The 6,508-nt window shown below is 35.9% G+C and overlaps 1 non-coding gene across 1 annotated transcript; it reads left to right on the top strand.

Moving 5' to 3' along the window:
- Positions 1 to 6,061: 6,061 nt before the first annotated feature.
- Trnaa-cgc lies at positions 6,062 to 6,134 on the top strand. Its single transcript has one exon. It is a non-coding gene; the product is annotated as a tRNA-Ala (tRNA).
- The last annotated feature ends 374 nt before the right edge of the window (positions 6,135 to 6,508 follow it).

The raw sequence follows: 6,508 nt of genomic DNA, 5'->3' as shown, positions 1-6,508 counted from the left end.
AAATAACTGTACTTGTAATTGATAATCTTTCTCTTAATATTATTTCTGTACATTTATTTCATTGTTTATGCCAGAGTTTAGATATATTTTGAAAACAAATGTGGTTACAGTATATATATTTGCTCTCTGTAGTATGTACCAAAAATAACTGTGTAGTTATTAGGCAAGAAATGTTGGGAAAAACGTTATGGTTTGTGTTATTTTGTCATGTGTAACATGAACAAAAAACTATTTAGTTATTAGGCCATATATATTGGAAAAATATTGTGGTTACATTTATTTTGCCCTTTGTAGTAGGTATCAAAATAACAGTTCTTTTAACGGATAAGCTTTCCTTTCACATTCCACGTTCTTCCTGTATATTTGTTTGTGCCTGATTATATATATATATATATATATATATATATATATATATATATATATGTGTGTGTGTGTGTGTGTGAAATATGTAATTGTCTCTATCATTATTGTGTAGTTATTGGGCAAGAAATATTGGAAAAAGTAGGTGGTTACAGTCACTATATTTGTTCTCCATAAAAGATACCAAAATAACTGTGTCGCTATTGGACAAGAAACATTTGAAAAAGTATGTGGTTATAGTCAATATATTTCTTCTCGGTAGAATGTAGCATAATAATTATGTAGTTATTGCGCAACAAATGTTGGAAAAAACATCGTGGTTAAAGCTGTTTTGCTCTACTCTCTGTGGTATTTACCACAATAACTGTACTCTTAATAGGTAATCTGTCCTTTGGCTTTCATCCCATAACTTTGTTTAATTGATTGTACCTGAGTTCATGTGTGTGTGTGAGTGTGTGTGTGTGTGTGTGTGTGTGTGTGTGTGTGTATGTATTGTCGTTATTGTGTAGTCATTAGACAAGAAATATTGGAAGAAAGGATGTAGTTACAGTAGATATAATTTCTCTCTGTAAAATGTACCAAAACAACTCTGTAGTTATGGGGTAAGAAGCATTAAAAAAAGTAAATGGTTACAGTCATTCTATTGGTCCTCTGTCAAATGTGTCAAAATACCTGTGTAATTATTGGTCAAGAAATATTGGAAAAATATGTGGTTACGTTATTTCCTCTCTGTAAAATGCAACTAAGTAAGTGTGTAGTTATTAGACAAGAAACATTACTAAAACATTGTGGTTACAGTTATTTCTGTCTCTGCGGTCTGTACTAAAACATCTGTGCTTTTAAAGGATAATCTGTCTTTGGTATTCTTCAGATATATTTGTTTCATTGTTTAAATCTGATTTTATTTGTATTTTCGTATGTATGTGTGTGTGTGTGTGTGTGTGTGTGTGTGTGTGTGTGTGTGTGTATGTGTCCGTGTACATGTTTTAAAGAAGCAGACACGTGTTTAGTGTTTGCACAACGGTCTGACTGCCATGTTAACAAGTCATCATGACAAACTTGAGAAGGATAATTTACAAATATCTCTCGTTAGTTTGTGTAGATAGTGTGGACTAAATCTCAGTACTAATGTGACATTACTAACTACATAAAGAAGTGGTACCTTATAATATATGTTGCAGTTTCAAATTTATATCTAGGATGTGATGTGTGCAAAAATCTTTTGTATTGTAGTTTATGATTTCTTTTGCTATGGTTTTGTGATGTGGAAATAATTCATGTTGAGATTTTGTAAATTCTACAGTCTTCCTTTTAACTGACAGGCTATTTAATATGTAATTCTTGCAACTGGAGTTGTTGCACAGTCATATCCAGAATGTTTGTCTGAGTTCTATAAGTTGTGAAAGTAACCTTCATGTGCTTCTTCAGGTAAAGTTTAATAATTCAAATTTGAAACATACTGAGACATTTTGTTGTAATAACAAGTTGTATAACTTACGTTTTTACATAATTTTATTTGTTAAACTTCTTAACTCAGAAGAAACTTTACAAAACACATTATTTTCGTTTCGATCTTCTATAAGACAGTTATGCTACACATGTCTTTACTTTCTAGAACCATGTATCAACAAATCAGTTAAATATTATTGAAGGGGTTATGTTCTGATTTTTAGGTTGAATAGCTCGTGTATATCACTTTGAAATATTTACAGATTTATCCAAAATACAAAATTCTACGATATATTGTGTGAATGATGAAATTAAAGTATTATGAGTAATGCACATTTTTGTTGTAGAGTATAAATGTTAAAAACAGATATGTATCACTAATTTTATGTTGTACCACCCACTAGCATTACAAAATAAAGTGTTGAGTTTCAGTATTCCTTAGATACATAACTGTGATATTTGAAAGATATGCAACAAATATGGGACTACTGAATGAGCTTTTTCTTATAATTTTTTAAGTTCTGTTAAATTTTGAAATAAAAAGATACCTTAAATGAAAATTCTGTTTATTTAAACTGTCATTGCTTTTGTTCGCTGCATCACTGAAAGTAAGGTAGTCACATTATTATGAACGACCAACTTTGTATAACTGAAATCAGTTTTTGTCTTATCTCTCCATTCAAATTTGCATTTAATCATATAAAATTATTCCAGTAGCCTAACTAAACCTTAAATGTCTCAACTACCCTCTTATGAAATTAAATGTTACTCATCTCTTCATTACATATATTTACAATTAATAATCTTTGGCAGGTGAAGTAATTTTTACACAAGATGATGTTCTTACATGTACAGACAGAAGTGGCAAGGGAAAATTTGTGCCAAGGCTGGGAATCGAAGGTGGGTCTCCTGCTTACTAGGCAGGTGTTTTAGCCATGAAGCCACCTTGACACAGCAGTTCACATGGCTGCATGGATTATCCTGGCATGCCTCCCTCCTCAATCCAAATTCTCACTGCCATCCCAGTGTACTTTAAATTTCCCCAACACATGAACAGAATTGCTGAGGTAAACAGTGCAGTTGTGTGAACCACTGCGCCCATGTGGCTTAATGCCTGAGGCACCTACCTCTATATAGTGCAAATGATGGAGGGAAGCATGGAGAAATTCGGAAAAGAAATTAAAGTTCAGGGAATAGAAGTAAGTCTTTAAGTTCTTTCATTCACATTATACTTTTGCCAGAGATGGCAAAGGGTATGGAGGATCAGTTGTACGGAGTGAATAACACCTTGAAAGGAGATTATAAGTTGAACTTTAACAGAAGTACTACAGGAGTAATGGACTACAGTAAAATCAGACACTGCTGAGGGAATCAAATTAGGAAATAAGACACTGGAAGTAGTTAATGAGTTTGCTACTTGGGCATAATGTAACTAATAATGGTTGATGTAACCTGGATGTAAAATGCACTCTGGGAATAGCAAGAAAAACCTTTCAGGAAAGGAGGAAAATATTAATACTTAATAAAAATGTGTTAGAAAGCCTTCTCTGAAAGCATTTATTTGGAATGTACCACTACGTGGAAGTGAAATGTGCATGACAAATAATATGACAAAAAAGATTGGAGGTTTTTGAAATATGACGTTACAAAAGAATACTGAATACTGGATGGTCAGAAACGTTAACGAATGAATAGGTGTGGCGTCAGGGAGAAAATACCTGTGCCACACAGCTTCACTACAAGAAAGCATAGGTTTATTGGAAACTTCCTGAGACATCAAGGAATATTTTATTTGGTAATGGACGGAAGGGTATGGTGAGAAATTCTAGAGTTCGACTAGAGTGACCAGGATGAAATGTATGTAAGTCACAGTATGTATGGAGACAAGAAGAGTCCATTACAGAACATGAATCTGTATACACAAATGAAAATTTTCTGTCATATTGGAGTTTTGATCCTGGTATAGCACATTATTTTCTATTGTTACTGCAGACACATTATATCCCAGATACAGAACATCTGAACAGTTATCATTATTATCATTTAATGTCATTAAATGTTCATTCATTTAAACCCTTCAGCAACATTAGTTTCATTTTATAGGATTTAATTCATCACTCAGAAGAGAATATGGTGGAGAGGTGCACCAATCACTCATAGATCGGAGATCAGAAGAATAAAAACAACAAAAGAAGAATAAAATACAAAAAATTATTTATGGGACTTTAAAAATATAGTTATCACTGAAATATGCTCTATATCACTGACGTACTTAGATTCTCAAGTCAAATACCTGAACTATATTACGCTACTACTACTACTACTACTACTACTACTACTATTAGATAATTTTTTCGTGAATAGCATCTATCATAATGAACTGTTACGAGATATTGAGCACAATAATATAATCCTGTGCTAGACTGACCACACAAGTTGCTACTGCTCTTCAGTCACCTGCAAAATCCTGCGTAGGGTTGATCATATGAATAGCTCCTCTATCATTTATCTTGCTTGATATTATCTATGAGCTCTTATAAAATCTTGAGATTTATTAATGATTAATTTCAGTGATCATTACTTACAGTAAAGACCAGCCTTGGTATATATTATTGTCTGGTTGGCTCAGAAGCACATGCTTGAGATGCCTGTATGTCATTTGTTTATTCATACACAAATATATTAATGACAATCAAGAACTAATCAAAAAAAAAGTGTTGTGCATCAAATAAAGTCTTTTGGATGCAAATACCTTGTATGAAAAGCATATGAGTGGATTTCCAAGATAACGTGGTGGGTAGTGCAAAAAAACTAATTTAATAGTTGTGGAAAGGGCTATACTACTCTCATAATTAAGTGGGCTCAGTATCCTTATAATTAGAACAGCTTCAGGCATCTTATGAAGAGAATAGGAAAAGGCAGTGAGGTTGGTGGGAATGAATAATTGTAAAACCTTTCATATATATTTAACGTTTATTACAAATCTTGAATGATCTTTCTAACTTTCTTTACAGAACAGAAATTCCATAATTTACTCTCTACACCTTAATTGACTCTCTTCACCTTCAAGGGACCAGCGAATGATCATCTTGTCTAAGTAGGCCACAAACACGTGAGAGGGGGCGTGAGGGGTGTGCGCTGACATAGTATTTCGTTACACATATACACACTCCAGAAAAAAGCATGTGGTTCTTAAGATATAGCTAGATTATTACCGCAAACTATGCATTCATGGGTGTACCAGATTTTCATGACTTAACACGAGATAGTGTGTAGTATATAATTTTGTAATATATTTAATGGATGATTAATTTAATAAACAGAAGGACACAGTGGTTTATTTACTGTGACTCGAGTTACCAAAATTGCCTTATGTAAGTCATTCAGCTGATACTCTTGCATGGCCACAATGGCTAACATGGCAGAAGCACGCCAAGTACCTCTACCATTCAAAACCTTACAAAATGTAAATCTACTCAGTCGTGCATGATATCATCGGAAACATATGCGAAGAGATCCACATAATTGCCTTGGCTGAAATCAATCTGCATTAAATTCACAACCTCCCACCCATCATACACTGAAGCGCCAAATAAACTGATATAGGCTCGTGTACTCAAATACAGAGGTATGTAAACAAACAAAATACGGCGCTGCGATCGGCAACGACTGTATAAGACAATAAGTGTCTGCTACAGTTGTTAGATCGGTCACTGCTGCTACAATGGCTGGTTATCAAGTGAGTTTTAACATGGTGTTACAGACGGCGCATGAGCGATGGGACACAGCATCTCTGAGGTAGCAATGAAGTGAGGATTTTCCCGTATGACAATTTGACGAGTGTACAGTGAATATCAGGAATCCACTGAAACATCAAATCTCCGACATCGCTATGGCCGGAAAAAGATCCTCCAAGAACGGGACCAACGACGACTGGAGAGAATCTTTCAACGTGACAGAAGTGCAATCCTTCCGCAAATTTCTGCAGATTTTAGTGCTAGGTCATCAACAAGCATCAGCGTGCGAACCATTCAACGAAACATCATCGGTATGGCCATCCAGAGCCGAAAGCCCACTTCTGTACCCTTGACGACTGCACGACACAAAGCTTTACACCTCGCCTGGGCCCGTCAACACCGACATTGGACTGTTGATGACTGGAAACATGTTGCCTAGTCGGACGGGTCTTGTTTCAAATTGTATGAGTGGATGGACACGTACAGGTACTGAGACAACCTCATAAATCCAACTGAGGTGGGTGGCGCAGTGGTTAGCGCACTGGACTCGCATTCGGGAGGACGATGGTTCAAATCCGTCTCTGGCCATCCTGAGTTAGATTTTCTGTGATTTCCCTAAATGGTTTCAGGGAAATGCCAGGTTGGTTCCTTTGAAAGGGCACGGCCGATTTCCTTCCCAATCCTTCCCTGATCCCAGCCTGCTCTCCGTCTCTAATGACCTCATTGTCGATGGGATGTTAAACACTAATCTCCTCCTACTCGTCGTAAATCCATGGACCCTGCATGTCAGCAGGAGTTCAAGCTGGTGGAGGCTCTGTAAAGCCCGTATTACACGATGCGCCTAAACCGTACACCTATGCACCAGCGCCCCTAACGTGTATACCAGTTCACTTCCGACCTTATACACCATCGACGCTGGATATACCTAGCACGCGTGCGCAGCAGCAGACGATACGCGCGAA

The sequence above is a fragment of the Schistocerca americana genome, chromosome X (genome assembly GCF_021461395.2).
Source record: "Schistocerca americana isolate TAMUIC-IGC-003095 chromosome X, iqSchAmer2.1, whole genome shotgun sequence".
NCBI lineage: Eukaryota > Metazoa > Arthropoda > Insecta > Orthoptera > Acrididae > Schistocerca > Schistocerca americana.
This window is presented reverse-complemented; position numbering and strand designations above follow the sequence as displayed.